Source organism: Mytilus edulis, chromosome 8 (genome assembly GCF_963676685.1).
Source record: "Mytilus edulis chromosome 8, xbMytEdul2.2, whole genome shotgun sequence".
Lineage (NCBI taxonomy): Eukaryota > Metazoa > Mollusca > Bivalvia > Mytilida > Mytilidae > Mytilus > Mytilus edulis.
The window spans coordinates 26,990,563-27,010,958 of record NC_092351.1 but is presented as its reverse complement, the minus strand read 5'-3'; positions in this window follow the sequence as shown (position 1 = coordinate 27,010,958).

Genomic DNA, 20,396 nt, shown 5'->3' with positions numbered 1-20,396 from the left:
GTGTGTCTGGGTCTATCTTCGACTTTTGGTTTATTTATTGTCTTTTAATATTTTCCTTCTATTTACCATAAACACAAGTTCAAGTTTGAATGATCAATTAGCATTGTCCCTAGTGTTTTATTATCATTATTTTATCATTTTAACTTTCCAAGTACAGTAACTTACTCAACATCATACTATATCTGCTGGTAGTATTAATACTCATTTAAAAATTGGAAGGGCAAACATTTCACTTTTCACAAGTCCTCTTCAATGAGTGTCGGATTTGCATAATCTGTGTCAGAATATTTATTCGAAAACATGTTAGCCTTCATCCTGGAAGATCTTCAGCGATTATAAAAGCTGTTGGTTGTCCTAGTCTCACACATTCAAATTTCAAATATTTCGCACGGTTAGCACATATGAAGGGTCGCGTAATCTCTATCTACTTAAAAGCAACAAAACGTGTCAATAGTTATTTAGATTATCTGGTATTGTCTAGAACATAAAGAGTGACCGTAACATCTTTTCAAAACGTCCTTGTAGATACAGTAACTGGGTATAAGGGTTACTATCCATTTCGACTAGACAGCAACCAATCGTTGATTATAGTGATACATCAAGGGTATGCCTAGACAATATCGTTGACCATTTTCCTGGTATGTGGTATGGTTTACCAATAAATAACAGTATAATAAGTTTTTCGTTAGTGAACGTAAACAAATAACAATCCGATTTTTAAAGTTCATCAAACAAACATTCTTATACAAAAGTGTAGCAGGAACTGTGCATTAAAAAGGAATATCTTTATTAATCCTAAATTCAAAGAACTTGTGTTTAACTGCTTTGCATGCTTCCGTTGTTAAATCATGTCTGTCTGACTCCATATTCTTTAAATGATGTATTCTTATTTTGTTAATTCTTAACATACGAATTTATTTATATAAATGCAGAAAACTACTAGTATATATATTTAAGGTTGCAACTCCTTTAAGCAAAAGAGAACTTTATGACAATCCTGGCAGATCCTTTATTATATTTTGTATGTGTCCTAAAGGCCTGCTCTTTGAGGCTTAAAGATGATTTATTTTTTATCCTCCTAATAATTATGTTAATGTCGACAATATTCAATACAGGTCACCTTACATTTATTATAGATTGACGAGTCATACCAAGTGGTACCAACGTTTGTTAGTTGCCAGGCCATGCTGTGGCTTATATCACCAGAAAGCATGGCAATCATTTCAATATTGTTACTTTATTCCAGTATCAACGACTCTTGGAATGCGTTCATATACAAACAGTTAGATTGTCAACGGTAAACGTGTCAACCTTATCACCTATCAACGAGACAAGTCTTTCGGGTAATGCAAAACTCACGCTTTTGTTGGACACATTGCATTGACTGTCGAGATGCGAATCGGGTGCAGCTAAATTGGTATTGTAAATGATATTACTTCAAATATGTCGATTCCTCTGCTGGTGGACTGATAGTCCCCAAGGGAATCACCATCCCAGTAGCCAGTACCGAAGTACTGGCATTAAAATACGGATTGTGTGTCATTAAAATTTGCAGTTACAATTTTTTTAATTGCAAAGCTCTGATTCCTTGCCCGGCTTTGGCAATGATTTTTGTCTTTTGGGGTTTATTGCTCTTCATCCATTTAAGAAACTTTGGATTCAAATATTTCGGCCTCGAGCATCATTGAAGAGACATTGATTGTCGAAATGCGCATCTGGTGCAGACAAATTGGTACCGTTAATGTTATTAAACACAATAATCTATACATATTATATCACAATATATCGCATAAATATTTGACCAAATGGAGTAAAGGAGAGTTGACTAACATCATCGATTATCTACCACGAATTTAGAGGATGTGGAGTTAAACCAACAAACTATGGATTATATCATACACGTTGGTGACAAGGGTATGCGTTTTGTTATTTCTGCTGACATTTGCTTATATTTATTTCATGTCCTGAATGGCGGATCAATATAGCTATATTGACCACAGATGCATAAAATAAATATTTGCACAATGTTTAACAATTATAAATAATGAACATTTTAGCGAAAGTATATATGAAGTTTCAGGAGGTTGAAGGTTGAATGGTAAGAAGATACCACGAAGAAAGTCAAACACACTGGTCGGAAAGACAAACAACTTTATTGTAAATGTAGAAAATGACAAAAGAGTTAACAAACAGTTCACAAATCACTTCACAAAAAGATAATTACTGACAGGCATGAAACCAACCATAATCTGTCGGAGAACTATGCTGCTTCGAAAGGATATTTTCATGTTCAACAGGTAGTTACCGTCGTGATGCTCGTTTAAAGTAAAATGACCATCATTTGCATTCGGGAATCTTGTTAGAGTGGAAAGAAGGGTGAGATTATGGCTATACGAAACTTGGGATACATACCTTGTGATCTGAGGCACAGGTATCTCCAAAGGAGATGACTTAAATGTTTACTATATAGAAATGTTATTAAATAGCTTCCTCTGATTATGAACCCTCTATCAAGGACAACTGATAGTAAACTCAATAAATAATGTTTTGTTTTTGTACACCTATCTTGAAGCAGTGTTTTGTATTTATTGTAATTTTCTCTTTAATAAAATCCGATAATGACTCTTACGCAGTTGATACGAGCATCACTGAAGAGACATGTATTGTCGAAATGCGCATCTGGTGCAAACAGAATGGTACCGTTAATGTTATTATATTTGTTTTGCGAAAACAAATAGTTCAAATCTGGTAACATAAGATCTCAAGAAAGTTGGAATAAAAGATAAGATACAACAAGGTCAACCTTACAGCTTCAGGAGAAAAGATACTGCATTTAAAAAGGAGAAACAGACACCCCATAAACACACATACAGACAACTATTGATAAATCAAAGAAAACAAAACAAAAACGATTCAGTATCATTAACCCAAATTACACCGCCAAAGATGTTCAGGTTCGTTGAACTTTATTTCAGTGGTCCTGTAAAACCTATATATAAAACACTGTTTATATTGTCACATTTTCGAGTGATACTTGGGCCTACAAACTAACGTGTTTGTCTTGGACCTCTTTCATAAAAACACTAGAACCAAAGGAGTGTCTTAGTGTTATGTATCGATAAAAGGAAATGACCCCTTTTACATGTAACGTTAGCAAATAACTTTGAATAAACGGAAAGCTACCAAATCTGGCGAATAATTGTCGACCAGAAAAATAGCACATATGTATGGATTAACCAAACATAACTTGTGTATACCGACAAGGAGCAAAAACAAATAGTTTGATCATGACCACATTAATATTACGTGTGAAGCTTTGGGAGTGTTGGGTATATCTGCTTGCCAAAATTAATGAAAATAAACTTCAAGAATGAGGGGCGTACGAAACACTTTTCTAGAATTACCTAAATGATTAACACTTTATCCCAAACATTTGAAATCTAAGAATGTGTATTGATATGTATGTGTTACAAACATTGTTTCAATAGTTATCAAAGGTACCAGGATTATAATTTAGTACGCCAGACGCGCGTTTCGTCTACATAAGACTCATTAGTGACGCTCATATCAAAATATTTATAAAGCCAAACAAGTACAAAGTTGAAGAGCATCGAGGATCCAAAATTCCAAAACGTTGTGCCAAATACGGCTAAGGTAATCTATGCCTGGAATAAGAAAATCTACAAAAGGCTACAAAGAGAAGCAGAGGATACAAAAATGATATTCAAACAAAGAAATCGAAAACAAACCGACAAATAAACGTCTCAATACACAACATAGAAAACTAAAGACGGCTAAATACAAAAATCCTCAAAAACCGGGGATTATCTCATGTGCTCTGAAACAGAAAGCTGATCCTGCTCCACATGTGGCATTATTTGTGTTGCAATAGAATTAACGGTACCAATTTTCTTGCACCAGATGCGCATTTCGACAATACATGTCTCTTCAGTGATGCTCGTGGCCAAAATATTTGAAATCCAAAGCTTATTACAAAGATGAAGAGCTATAATCCAAAAGGTCTAAAAAGTATAGCCAAATCCGTGAAAGGAATCAGAGCTTTGCATGAGGGAGATACATTCCTTAATTTATAATAATTTCTATCATTTTGTAACAGTAAATTTTAATAACACAAAAAATCCGTATTTTCATGCCAGTGAAGTACTGGCTACTGGGGTGGTGAAATGTACGTCCAAATCCGGTGACAAGTCTATTCCGATTGGTCTTATTCGAGAAACAGTGGATGGAATTGTGGCTACGACAATTTAAAAATATCAGTCCTTGTAGTGAAACTAAAAGGTAAACAAACTCGTGATGTTCAACTTAAGTACTTGAAATCCTTGTAGGCCGCAACCCTCTATCAAGACAATCATAATTGGAAACACAAGCTCTTAAATATCGTATCAACGGTAAGAAAAAACTCCATTTGTAGGTGCTGCTAGAATATTGATATTAAGAAATGGTCAGTCCCAAATTGAAAAACTGAAATCATCTTTTATGTCGTAAATTTTCTCTCAACCGACCCTCATTGTAAATCTAGATGTAAGTCGGATACGATTTAAACTAAGCTTTATCTGTTTTATTCTTAAGTTGAAGTTCGGTTGGATAGTTCAACATAGACACATAGCTTTTACTTATTTAGTTATATAGCTGACCGTGAAGTTAAAGGATAATGTTAGCCTTTTTTTATTCTTTCGGAAAATTTCCTGTATGAAGTCAGTCTCATATGAATAAAGGAACAAGTCGACAAAGAGAGGTGAACATTTGGTTCTCGTAACTAGTGTTTAAAACATGATAAGATCCAATTCATTAGGTGAACGTAAAGCTCTTAAAAGTAAACGTATCGGTAATCCATTAATACATTTACTTGATAGCGATCGACCAGTAAATTAAGGCAACAGTACACTGTCATATAAGTGAGAGGTTTAGCTAGCTATAAAACCAGGTTTAATCCACCATTTTCTACATAATAAAATGACAGTACCAAGTCAGGAATATGACAGTTGTGATCCATTCGTTTGATGTCTTTAAAGATTAAAGAGCTTTTATTTAAAACCTCAGAATCCGGTTAAAAATATATATATCCCATTAAATACAGAAGTGCTAATGAGCTTTGGATTTTGCCATTTGATTAGAGATGTTCCGTTTTAAATTTTCCTCGGAGTTCAGTATTTGTTTTTATTTTACTTTTTGATATTGACTATCAACTTAATTTTAATCACCACATTAAAAATATTTGTCGTAAAGCATCCCAACAACTGAATGTTTTGAAGCGCATTGGCTGCTACCTTACTAAATTGAATAAACTGACAATTTTCCACACATTTATTTTATCTAATTTTAATTTTTGTCCTTTGGCATGGCATTTTTGCAACAAAAATAACACCACCAAATTGGAAAAAATTCAGGAAAGGGCTTTACGATTTATATATGAAGACTATGTTAGTTCATATGATGAACTACTTTTACGAGCAAAGGTTCCATCACTGAAAATAAGACGTATGCGTAACATGGCTATTGAGTGTTTTAAAATTTTATATAAATTGTCACCACCATGCTTACATGATTTAGTTGTATTGAAAGACTGTAAATATAATTTTAGATATTCTAATATTGTAGATATACCTAGGGTCCGAACAACAACCTATGGTAAGAACTCTTTTAAATACACAGCTGCTGTTTTATGGAATGATCTACCTGATGATTTTAGAAAAATTGCTAATTTTAGTCAGTTCAAAAATATTTTAAAGTCATGGAATGGAAATGACTGTAAGTGCACAGTTTGTGCAGACTTTTAGTTAATATATTATGCAAATCTATTTACCATCTAGATCATATCCCATTTTTTCAATTTTTATGCTATGCATTTTTACCAGCTTTTATGCCTAGTTTACACTTATATGCTTTTAGCCTTAACACCTAGCTTATGCTTATATTCTGCTTTTAGTGCTTCATTTTTGTGCTGTGATATTTATTGTATGTGTACTATATTATGTATTGTGTTGTTATAAATGTTGTACTGTTATATAATGTCTCATATGTCGGTTAAAAGCTCATTAGAGCTTATGTTTGTCTATGTTTTATATACCATGCCGACTCTAAATAAAGCTTATTTATTATTATTTATTATTATTATAGCGATCGACCAACTCCTGATTTCGGCAGTTAATTAAGGCGCCAGCAGTATCATCGTGTTCAAATCTCTTAAGTTCATTAGGATGAAACACCTCGAGGTAAACAAAACAAACACTTAGAGAATCACTCAATCTCTAAGGAGACAAATCGAGGTAAACAAACAAACATTGAGACTATCGGAGTTTTTCGGTTGTCAACCTGACATTGGCTCGATAATATTTAGCTTTGTTTCGTGTGTATTTTAGTCTAGACGCCATCTAATTAACCATCGAGTTGACCTCCGAAAAACATCGATTGTCTCAGTATTTTTTTTTCAACCTGGATTTGTCTATTCCAACTCAATCTATAAAAGCTGCGAGACCAGGTAAGTGTCTCCTGCTGTGCTTGCACCACCTGCATGGCGAATCTAACATGAGTAAAATGTCTCAACTAAGAGTAGGACACAATCGGTAAATTTACAGATAAGGTAATATTGGGACGTTGTGAACACAATCATTACTTTTATGAAAGTGAAAGAGCTCTCTCTATAAAGCCTTGATATTGAACACAATGTTAACTTGTCTGGACATGATAAAATATAACTGCTATGGTCATTTATAAAGTCAAGTGGCTCGTATCTTGAGTTTCAGCATTGTAAATGGGTTTGGTTTTTTTTAAAGTTACTAACTCATTAATTAATCATCACCTGTCAGCGGTAATTGGTTTATTATGCATTAACGAATAATTTCTCAACTACCAATTGTTAGGAACTGTTTTGTTACATAATTTCTTGCGTGTTTACTTCTCATGTGTTTATTTTGCAATTCAATAGTTATTTATAACTTCTACATATGCTTTGTACTTTTTGCACTTCTGTATTTAATGGGGTATATATATTTTTAACCGGATTCTGAGGTTTTAAATTAAAGCTCTTTAATCTTTACCTAAATATTCTCCAGATGTGTATGGATCATACTATGTATATAAGGTATTCATATGTTTGCATTCTTAATGATATTACTCGCATAATATATATAGAAATAGATCAAGCTGTATATAAGTTTCGGGAAATTTCTTATCAATACTATAGAACAATGTATATAACTATTCTGGACTTCCTTATAAGCAAACCAAAACATATTTGCATGACCAATACCATGTACGTATTATGAATATCACTGATTAGTCTTATATTTGGTTTTCGGTTTACAAACAATCGTTTAGTCATACAATGTTCTATCAATTTACATAAGTATTGTAGTTTTTAGTACTTGAAATAAAAATAGGCAGAGAAAAAAATAATGTTTAATTCCTAAAGAAATATATTTATCTTTGTGATGATTTCAACCCTCTTTAAAATGCTCTATTCTTCAATTTGATAAGCAGTTCTTATTCTTTATTGTTCTTTTTTTTTCAAAAAAATAATTGTTTGTAAAGTAACAGTCAACGATTTTATTGAATCAAAATAGCAAATCTGGATTGTGATTCATATTATCGTATATCATCATATGTGTATATTATTTAAAGCAAAATGCTAACACAATAATAATAAACCAAGTCGTTACTTGTTCGAGTTTTATTTTCGTTTTCTTCATTTTAAAGTAGAGTACAAACATGCAGTCATTTATCTATAACAATGTTGCCATTGTTTAATAATATACGTATGTTTGTATCGTTAATATATTAATATTTTTTCTCGTTTTTTACTTAAACTACTTCTTTTTTTTCATCTGTTTTATATATTACAAGGTTCAGATATATTTCTTTTCAAACTTTCATATATTTTGATCGAGATTCAGACATTTTGATATTGCTAAATCAATCTTCTATTATAAGCCATTTGTAGTTTGTTTATATCATTTTTGTATTGATAAAATATTATTTCAAAAAGTCATTATATCATCATTTACGTCTGTGTACACAAAAATTAGCATGTCAAAGTTAAATAACATTTGAATCCAGCTTCCAGCTAGCAAGCGATTATCATTGTCCTCTGATTTGAATGACACAAAATATAATTAGTGGTGTCTTCGTATTGTTCACTATCAGACACCTGCCTTACATATTATCTCCCCAACCATATCTTCTTCAAACGTTCATCTTTCATCTTTCATATTCTATGGATATCATACATAAAATAGTAGGAGACGGATTCTCTTCTATCAGGAAATACCGCCATAGTTTGAATTACAGTGCACTGCATTGCATTATCGATATTTTACAAGGAGCAGATAACTCTAATTTATTTTCATGACAAAAATGCAATGGAAATTTCTGAGGTTTCGTTTATGTTTCTTTTAGTTTACGAGCGCAATCAAATGTTTGAAACTTGACTAAAACAGCAATTTGGAGAGTTCTTTAAGTAATTCAACAACAAAAACATTAATTTGACACCTTTTATTGCAAATAAAAAGAGTCGAAAGTCTCCATTCTACGTCCTAGACACCCCACTTCAAAGTACAAAGATCTTGATAACAAATTTATTGCTTCAAATCACCTAAGTCAACATGCTTCTTAAACTACAAATTTATCATCGTGTAAAAATTAATTTGAATATTCAAAAGTGGATTTAATCAGCCTCAAATCTGTTTTCATCTGTTACTTGTTTCTCGCTAACCAAAGGCCTCATGGTCGACTTTTAACAGTTTCATAGCTAGCAATCATCATTCATTAGTGTAATACGCTTTCAATGGCCCCATCATCGTCAATTGCCATCTGATTACAAACGATGCGACCATATATTACTTTTCTAGGAGCAGATTTTCTGCATCTCTCATTATATAACTACGATTGGGATGCAGAGGCGGAAAACCATTACATCAGTCTTGCACTTTGAATTAGAACAACGGCTTTTGAAAATTTCAAATTTCAAAAGCTTCTTTTGTAATATTATAAAGGAAACCAATGATTGTAAACAACAAAGAATAATTAGCGAGTGATTCTCTATCAGTAAACGGCAGATGGTGCTTTTGAAGAAATGAATTAAAGTTTCCAAAAATGATGGAAAGTTTTATGAAATTTGCGTCAACACCGAGGTTCTTAGTAGAACCAATTAGACAACAGAAATTTAATTAAGTTACGTAATAAAGCGTAGATTCCATCTCCTTTAATGAAGGTAGATATTAAAATAGCGTGAAGAACGATTTTAATAATAATTACAGTATAAATTACCCAGAAGCTGCTTAAATTTGGTCTCGGACACGTGGACCTAGAGTCTTGACAAAGTTTTCAACACGTGCTCTTTTCACTGATGTTCATGGAGTGTGTGCATCATTTTTGAGCTGAAAATTTCTCTCGCTTCCATATAATTACCTACAGAAGTTACTGAGCGTTTTATAATTCGTATGCATTGCAAGTTCCGCCTAAGTAAACGATGTGATACTGCCAACTCATACTGGCATACGTCCCATCGTTTGCATCAGTATTATCAAGTCGCATCCCAAGTCAGGATCAAATGATTTTTAAACTTCTTATTGGCTGACACCTGCTTTCGAAAAATGGTTCCATGTGGGAACAGATGCAGTAAACATAAATGATAATCAGTGAAAGCCAATTCCAAACTGTTCAAAATTGTTTGTATAAAAATAAAAGAACAGATTTGTATCCCCCAGGATGCCATAGTGATGTAACTATAAACATGCGGTCTTGTGTCAGCATAGCACTGTAATTTGAAGTACTTAGGATTCTGAAGATGCTGAATGGCACAGACTCTGACAGTGCTCGAAGCAAATTCATCAGATGAATTATTCATAGCCTCTTTTGAGAACAATTTTCAATTCAAGTGGTAAAGACAAAGCGATTTAAAAGTGATGAAAGTTTACATAAGAATACAATGTAATTATTGTCATCATTTTTCAGTAGTGCTCTTAGAATCTAACGGCAATTTCTATCAAAGAAAACACATGGCAAAAGCTGACATCCAGCATAATATTTCGTGTATAAACTCCATATCAAATTGTTATTCTGAAGAGATCTAAAAGAGTTCCTTAAGTGTGCCAGAGTGTTTACAATTAATTTTACATGAAAAGACAATGTCAACTTAAATTAAGACAAAAAATAGAGATGTTTACTTTTAATCGGTTTGTTTGCATAAGTCTGCTTTGTGACATTATTTTTTAATGAAAATGTCAAGAAAAATAAAATCATACCAAGATCATTTCCAAATACGTTGTCCTATTGCTGGCCGTCGTTAACAACTAAAAACGAGTCATAGAGTTTTTGCTCTGTTGTTAAACTAAAGTGTGTATTAGATAATAGTGATATAATGGACACTGATGTTACACTATATTTCAAATGTTGAAGTTCAACTTAAAGCATGAGCTATCTAGATTCATTTTATCTCACTTTTTCGGTTTCAAAATAATCAATAACTATCTATTAGAATATTTAGATGGCAAAATATAGGAAAAAACTAAATACATAAGTTTATGTAAGTTTAATCTCATACTTTGATTGTTTTTTAATACAAACAAAAATCCGTCAAACGATGATTTATTTCGCGGGAAACTTTTGAAATGCAGCCTTCCCATCCTGCAAAGCGATGACAAAAGCAAACATCCGGTGCATCGAGCATGTCATTAGCATGAAAATACCGTTCTTTGTGCAGACGGCGATATTGAATGTACAATACGAGAAATACTGAACAAAGATTTCAATCAATTTCACAAGGATAAATAGGGTATTATGATTTGTAATTATCTCAATTACCACATTATATCTACAATATGGTGATAAATTTAGGGTAAATAGACAATATGCTCCATTTGGTATATCCAAAGTCATATTTTATATCAATATGTTATACTGCACACGATTCTCTTTGTTGCAATTCAGTAATGACCAATGTTAAAGTTTATCAATTATTCGATATGTTTTAGTTGCACAATGTAACGGTAAATCTTTTCAAACGGAAATTTATCTAATCCTAGCTTACGCATCTATACAAGTGATAATAAGGGTTTACATAATTTCTTCAGATTACAATTGAAAAATCGAAAAAAATTGTTTCGTTCGATTAAAATATTTTCATAAATAAGTTATAATACATATTTTATATAACCTTTTTAAACTTTTGTGATTTTTATGTCTGTATATTTTTATAATATTAGTATGTGACATCTTAAGAGCACACTTTGTTGTACTGCCTATTCAATATTTCACTGAACTCTTTATACACCTGCTTATTTTGTAAAAAATACGCTTTTGGGTGCGAACTTGTTGTTCAATGAAAATTTCAGAATTATTATTTAAAAGACAGTTTAACAATATAATTCGCCAAAGGGTCAGAGCAATGATTTTAATAGTAGTCTCTTATCAAAATCCTTAGTCAGAGTATTATATTTTATCAGAACGGAAAAGTTCTTTGCGTTGCGACTAAACGAATGTACTCTTTTCGATATATATGATATCTTTTTCATTTAAAAAAAAGTCTTACAACTAAGAATTGTCACAGTACAAAATACTCATCGGTCCGCGTTGTTCCTGGTCCAATATGCAATATACGAATGTTTAAGTGATAAATGTACTTTATAATACAATTTAAGAGTATAACTTGGAAATAAAAAATTATAATGTGTATATATCAATGCTTAAAGAATGTATCTGTTTCTAAATTTGTAAATAAAACGAGAACACAATTAAAACTAAGGTTTCTTCTCTCTCGGGCATGGTTTCTACTCTTTCAGGTATGGTTGGCCATTAATGGATTTGGCCCTTTTTGGTCACAAAGCTCTTCACATGTTTCTTGTTCAACGGTTCTTATACATCCTTGGCTTTCAAGTATTTGGCTTTGAACGTTTCTGGTGAAGGTAAATCCAGAAACGCGCTTCGATCGCATGGAAGTTATAAAACTTTTTTTTATTTCGATCTTTTGAAATTACACCAAGTCAGAAAAGGCTTATTCTGAAATTCAAATTTTATAATGGTATGTGTTTACATTTTATTCAAACAAAATCCATGTTGCAAAAATGGTGGAATAATAAAATGTTGTTTAAACGTTGAGTTAGTCACGTATTTTTTTTTTAATTTTGATAAAAGTACGGTTTGTGAAAGAGACATCCGAGTTCTCATTTTACTTTTAAATTTTACTTAATTGCGATGAATTCGGTTATTCCTGAATTCCCCTTTTGATCCTATACATTTTCTTAGCTTTAGTTATACTCTTGGGCATGAGCGTTTCTGATCATGATAAAGGTAAATTCAGAAAAGTGGTTTGGACTCAACATATTTATACATCCTTATTTCCGATTTGTAAAATGTACCAGTAACAAGAAATTTAATTGTTGATATATCGAAATATTGAACATTCTAAGTGTTTGGGTTTTTTTTAACTGCTTTTGTAATCAGTATTAGAGTATGCGTAAAAGAAATTAAGGGTCATGTCAATAGTATTGAAAATCGCAACACCTTAGGACCTTAGCTTAACATAATAGAATTTAACATGGGCCTATAGAACATTCAGATATCTTCAGGAAATTTAACAAAAAGTTAAATACTGAAAACATAATACCAAAACATATAACGTTTTTATAATCATTAAAATTCTAACGATTTCTATTAAATTTTCTTTGAATACAAAAATGTAAATGTATTTTAAGTATTTTTGCAATGTTTCTTTTGGTCATATAAGTACTCACTGAGCCGCTATACAACATTGTTCTCTAACTTTTTTGTTTTGAGCCTTCATTTTGAAGATGAATGCACTTTGGACACATCAAAATTATAAAGTCTTATTTTGTTTTCTCTTATATCTGACGTCTAAATGATTAAATAAACCAATTGTTTTTCTCCTTTCAACAAGTTTCAATGTAAAAATCTCCCCTGTAAAATTAAAATACATGTTATATGAAAACAAATACTTTGTGCAGTACGTAAAGACAATATAAAACCAATGTATTTAAAATACCTAGAAAAGCATCTGTCCTCTGGCCTTTGTAAGTCTTGTATGATTTTTAGTTTTAGTTTCTTTTATATATTTTATATATATATATATATATATATCAAGACAATATAAAAACAATGTAATTGAAATACCTAGAAAAGCCAGAAGATACACATTTTTGCATCTGTCCAAAGTGAGGAGCCTCTGACCTTTGCAAGTCTTGTATGATTTTTAGTTTTAGTTTCTTTAATATATTTCGGAGTTAAGTATGACGTCTATTATCAATGAACTAGTACATATTTTTGTTTATGCACCAGCTGAAGCACGCCTCCTGGTGCTGGATTTTCTCGCTGTATTGAAGACCCATTGGTGTCCTTGGTCAGGTTGTTGTCTCTGTGACACGTTTCCCATTTTGATTCTCAATGTTATTGCATGATCAGGCAAAACTGGAATCCTCAATTCCGTACCTATTGATAAATCACATTTTTTTGTAAAAGATCACCAAATGCTGTTTAAGGCATACATGTATGTTATGAGCAGTTGATTCAAGGTGATATTCTGTTAAAAGTTTATAAATGTTAAACATGTACTATCAAAAAGGATTTATACATGAGTTAGGGGGGGGGGGGGGGGGGGGCATATTTACGGAGTTCTTCTTTCACCTTCCGCTACCATACGATATCCTTATATCATGTTTTTATATATCTATGTGTTTATGGATCATTCGGAAAATTCAAAGAGAAATTAGAAAAGTAAAGTAGATTTCAAACGGGGTTTACTAACATACTTAGAAGTAACATACTTAGAAGACATGACAAAAGTTTTATATCCAAGATCTTTCGGGCGGACGAAATATTAGACTGACTGAAGGTGTCATACCACCAATTAAAAGTCCCTATCTGTTCAACCAAATTTTGCAATTTTCACAGCTTTCTAAATATTTTACCTTAAGTTTAACTTTATAGAAACTAGGTATATCCTGAATTGTACAGGTGTCACCTTTCTGCATGCCAATTTTCAACATACATTCAAAATCATATAAGAAAGAAGAGAGCTCCCGAAAGGAGGTACCACTAAAAATAACCCCTGGTTTTCTGGAAATCTTAAATTAGTATACCATGGAGCGCATTAATCCTCAATTTTAAATGCAAACTCCTAGACAGGTAAAATTTGGCTCAAAATGGTCTTAATATATTTCTCTTTCAACAAAAGTTTCATTTCTGCAAATTTGTCGGTTAGTTTAGGTGAACAATGACATCAAATGCACTATTTTTTGTCCGAGTAGACCTACTTATACGTTCTAAATTTGAGGGAGTAATTGGTGGTATGACACCTAAATGACGGATCGGATCGGGTTACTAGAACTGCTTTGCCGTTAGCGATAAGCGTGAAAATATGAAAAGCTAAGGTAATAGGTAAATTCCAGCAAATGCAGTAAATGTCTGTCAGAGATGAAAACAACTTTTACATAAAGTTCAAAAAATTGTAACTCAAAATATGAACAGTTTTTTAGTTCTGTTTCTTTAACAGTCTAGCTGTAATACCCCTATCATTAACTCGCAATAATACCTGAACTTAACTAGAACTAGTTCTGTTTCGGCTACATCTGACCTACCCTTATCATATATCGACTTGGAATAATATTTGATTTAACTAGAACTTGTTCTGTTACGGCTGTCTAGCTGTCCTAACCCTTTAAGTTTCATAAATATCGACTTCGAATGCTACTTCATCTACTTGAATTTAACTAGAACTATCTGTAGTTCTGTTTCCTCTGTCTAGCTGTCATATGTCCATAACATTTACTCATAATGATAAGTGAACTTAATCAACTCCTAGAATGGACACTGGGGTTAATCATTTAAAAAATCTAGTATATTAGATCAAAGAAAATGATTTATTTTCTATTCTTTATTTTTTTCTCAAAGGGTCCAGATTGGTGATGAATGTTTTTTTCTCATTTAACCACCCAGAAATTTATGACTTTCTATCAAAGTTACATTTAAATGATAAATAAATCAGGCTTAAATAGTATCATCCCTTTGAATATGATAATGATAACATTAGAGCGATCATTCGGAATAAAAGGAAGATTTCAATTTAAAAGACCAACAAAGATATTGATGTTGCTTGTCACTTTGCGTTCTTAAGATATAATTGACGCCGTATATAAGATGATTGTTAACCTCGTGCCTTTAGATGATAGTTTTGACTACGTATTTTATTTCTAATAAATGCATTAAAATACTTTATTATGAAAAGTTGGCTTAGGTTAATTTACCATCCGAAGTAGTTGTGAAAACATTTATATCATATTATAATCATACAAATAACGTGTTTTCTGTTTGTGTAATATAGCATAGCAAGAAGCTGTTTTCTACACCGTGTATTAAAAGTCAAATATTAGTTTTTGGATTGTCTTTTTGCACATGAACTGGATATCAAAGACGACAAAAGGAATTTATTCCATTTTTATTATGAATAATTCTATAAAATGATATGAAGAACGCCTTCATTTTTCCGGGTTAAAAGATTCCCATTTATCAGAAGTAAGATGGCTAACAGGATTTATAACGGTGGCCAGATCACGAGAAAACCTAGGGGCAGGTGCCCATGGCCAAACTAGCAGATGACTAGTGTTGATTAGAAATTTAAATTAATCAAGAAACCAAAATTAACCATTATCCCTTTTTAAACATTTATCATTTTGTGGTCTTTTTGTAATCGGATAGTTGGTACAGTATCTTGTGTTCCGTCATAAGATGAATGCGTTATTCTATGTCTAAAAATATCATATTGAATAATTGGAAAAAAATAACTCCAAAGAAAATCTGACAATTTTGATAAAAGTTTATTTTTTAATCTATATTCATTTGTAGTTTAAATGTATACCTTTCTAAATTGAAAGTATCAAATTATTGCTTTTCTAACTACAATGTAATTATTTAAATTTGATGTCAATAGAGACGTTAAACTATGATAAATTATTTGTCTTGTCTTGTCTGTTGTGTTAGAAGTATGAACGGCTACCGAAAATATACTGTCTTCAGATAACAAAATTATCATTGTTATTATTATTATTATTATTATTATTATTATTATTATTATTATTATTATTATTATTATTATTATTATTATTATTATTATTATTATTATTATTATTATTATTATTATTATTATTATTATTATTATTATTATTATTATTATTATTATAATCCGTTGTAGCAATAATGCAGTAATTTATCAGTTTAAAAGTCGCAATGACATATTCATTCGAATTACAATTAAGAAAATAATATAGTTCATTGAGTAAGCATGCATTGAACTGAAGAATCAACCTAGAATATGTTTATATTTCCCTTTCATCTATTACCCCACGTCACTACGGTTACAATTAAACTGCAAGCTGATTTTACAATGCAAAAGTCAACAACTGCATGTTTAAATCGTTTTTATTTGCTCTCTATTATATTCGATTATAACGGTAAATACCGTTAAAATCACCTGTCAGATATCAACCATACATTTAAATCTGATTGGTCAATCTACCATGCATTCATTCACGCCCCATCGCCCATACTTATTTTCCAATATTTTAATTTTATTTCAATATCATATCACCGTTGTAAATCGAGTATATGCACAGATACTTGGATTTAGATTGCGATATCACAAATTTCAAAAGGGGGAAATTACTAAACAAAATAGTATTTCTATTGAATACAGCAGTATCCATCAACAGATTAATTTCGTAAAACATCCCCATCCGAAATAAATATGAACAAGATGCCAAAACACCAGAGACATAATGTCTCTGAAAACACTTAAGAAAAAAAATTGTATCTTAGTATAGTCATGGAAGTAATAAATATTTCCATGGTATAGTTAAAGTAGATAATCATACACACCTAACGTCTTTACTCGTATACATTCTAGGTATATATATAAAATCGTATTTTCTATTCACCTAACGTCTTTACTCGTATACATTCTAGGTATATATATAAAATCGTATTTTCTATTCACCTAACGTCTTTACTCGTATACATTCTAGGTATATATATAAAATCGTATTTTCTATTCACCTAACGTCTTTACTCGTATACATTCTAGGTATATATATAAAATCGTATTTTCTATTCACCTAACGTCTTTACTCGTATACATTCTAGGTATATATATAAAATCGTATTTTCTATTCACCTAACGTCTTTACTCGTATACATTCTAGGTATATATATAAAATCGTATTTTCTATTCACCTAACGTCTTTACTCGTATACATTCTAGGTATATATATAAAATCGTATTTTCTATTCACCTAACGTCTTTACTCGTATACATTCTAGGTATATATATAAAATCGTATTTTCTATTCACCTAACGTCTTTACTCGTATACATTCTAGGTATATATATAAAATCGTATTTTCTACACACCTAACGTCTTTACTCGTATACATTCTAGGTATATATATAAAATCGTATTTTCTATTCACCTAACGTCTTAACTCGTATACATTCTAGGTATATATATAAAATCGTATTTTCTATTCACCTAACGTCTTTACTCGTATACATTCTAGGTATATATATAAAATCTTATTTTCTACACACCTAACGTCTTTACTCGTATACATTCTAGGTATATATATAAAATCTTATTTTCTACACACCTAACGTCTTTACTCGTATACATTCTAGGTATAGGCCACAGACCACAATTAATTCCTCTATCAGTTCTTTATAACCTTTTGCATCATTAAAAAAATTGCACCATGCACTTTTGTCCAATTTTTTGTGTGTGTAATGTATTGTCCTAGTCCAAATATATATTCAAAATTCAGAAAGATTGAAGCAATCACTTTTACAAATTTAGCCAATACACATCCATACCCCTATTGACAAGTCAAGAGATGTTCCGAAAACTGTAAATATCACCTTTTTGCACTTGACCTAATCACTCATTCCATATCAAAATCAGTTAAAATACAACCTCCAAAAATTTATTTGACCTCTCTTCTTTCATTTCCACCCAAAAAGATTTAAGGAATGAGTGAGGAAAGGAAAGAAAGAAAATTAAGGAAAAATACACTCTAATTAAAAGGAACTATATTCGTGGACAACGAAAAGCGGGGTCATTAATTGTGGTCTTGGGCCTATATATATAAAATCTTATTTTCTACACACCTAACGTCTTACTCGTATACATTCTAGGTATATATATAAAATCTTATTTTCTACACACCTAACGTCTTTACTCGTATACATTCTAGGTATATATATAAAATCTTATTTTCTACACACCTAACGTCTTTACTCGTATACATTCTAGGTATATATATAAAATCTTATTTTCTACACACCTAACGTCTTTACTCGTATACATTCTAGGTATATATATAAAATCTTATTTTCTACACACCTAACGTCTTTACTCGTATACATTCTAGGTATATATATAAAATCTTATTTTCTACACACCTAACGTCTTTACTCGTATACATTCTAGGTATATATATAAAATCTTATTTTCTACACACCTAACGTCTTTACTCGTATACATTCTAGGTATATATATAAAATCTTATTTTCTACACACCTAACGTCTTTACTCGTATACATTCTAGGTATATATATAAAATCTTATTTTCTACACACCTAACGTCTTTACTCGTATACATTCTAGGTATATATATAAAATCTTATTTTCTACACACCTAACGTCTTTATTCGTATACATTCTAGGTATATATATAAAATCTTATTTTCTACACACCTAACGTCTTTACTCGTATACATTCTAGGTATATATATAAAATCTTATTTTCTATTCAAAATCTTGAAATAACTCAAACTAATATTCAATTATGAGACAAGCAAACTGTAGGAAGTCGAGTTCGGCCGGACAAGCAAACTGTAGGAAGTCGAGTTCGGCCGGACAAGCAAACTGTAGGAAGTCGAGTTCGGACGATATATCTAGGACGAAAAATAAACAACGCTTTTGTTTCATTCGTACGATAACTGCGATGAACCTCCACTAACACAGTTTCTGCATGAACATTAATAAACAGATGAAATCCTACTAAAATATGACGTACAATAGACATTTGGATAGTTTACATATATAAACAGCTTGACAACGTATATAAGGATCTTTTTAAGAGGGATGCGGGTATGTGGTTTATGACGTTTGAAAGATTATTTAAACAGCATAAATTTTTCACACTGAAATATATCAAAATTATTAAATTATTTTTATAGCCGATCTATAATAATAGCATCCGAAAATTTTAAACGCTCATGAGTAAATCTCTGCATCCTAGAAACCAGTTTAGGGAAAATTATGCTATTTTTATTATAACTGACCGATGCAAAAACAATTTGTCACCGTATTGTAATTTAATTTATTCTTGCAGCACATGTATTGTCAATAAAACGCGAGAAAATTGTTTACAAAATGCATTTTGACAGATTCCTGGTGCGATATTTTGCTAGCCGTGATTATTGGTCACACGTCCACCAGAAATTTATGATGGTCAATTTGCGTAACAATGGCAAAACACGAATTAAAGTCAAAATACATCATGGCAGTTTGAAGATTGAACGATTAAAGTAAAGTGATGATTACATACTGACCATAGCGTTTAACAAAAGGATAATGTTCGTTACCCGGTTACAACTTGTAATTTTTGTGTCAGCACTTCACCGTGATAATAAAAAACCTTCCTAACGGCTTCAGACTTTGTCCAGCTTTATTTATACTTAATTGGAATTGTAACAAGACTATAATTATAAATATTTTTCAATAAGAAAACCATGCAAAACAAATTTTAGTGGTCGAGTGACCGTTATTGGGATGAATATTAAATGACACTGGTTTAAATTTTTCGTGTGGTTATGAAAATTGAAACTATTCAGAATCTATACATAACATCATGAAACAGACATCATCCAAGGCAATTCTGACATAAATCATTGGATGTGTTGTTTAAGTCACATGCATGTACCAATACTTAAAAACTACAGAATATCAGAATGTGAGATTTAACATCTGTATTTTATAAAATGAAACTTTTAAGTGTCAGAAAATGTCACAATATCACTTATTTAACGTTTTGGCATTTCTTGTTTACTAATTTTGGGAATCTAATTGCTACATATGGAAACTCTATGATAAAAGGCCGATTTACTCTACATTTTCGGTGTTGATGATTAATGAGGATATTGTATAATTAAAAATGTAGTTAATAGAATCGTAGAATTTATATATATATGATGTCCTAAATTTACTGTATCTAAACGGTTTATTTGTTACTGAGATCTCATACAAATTTGAGCACATATATAAATAATGAGAAGTGTATGCTTGTCAATGAGACAATCCATGTATCCATCAGAGA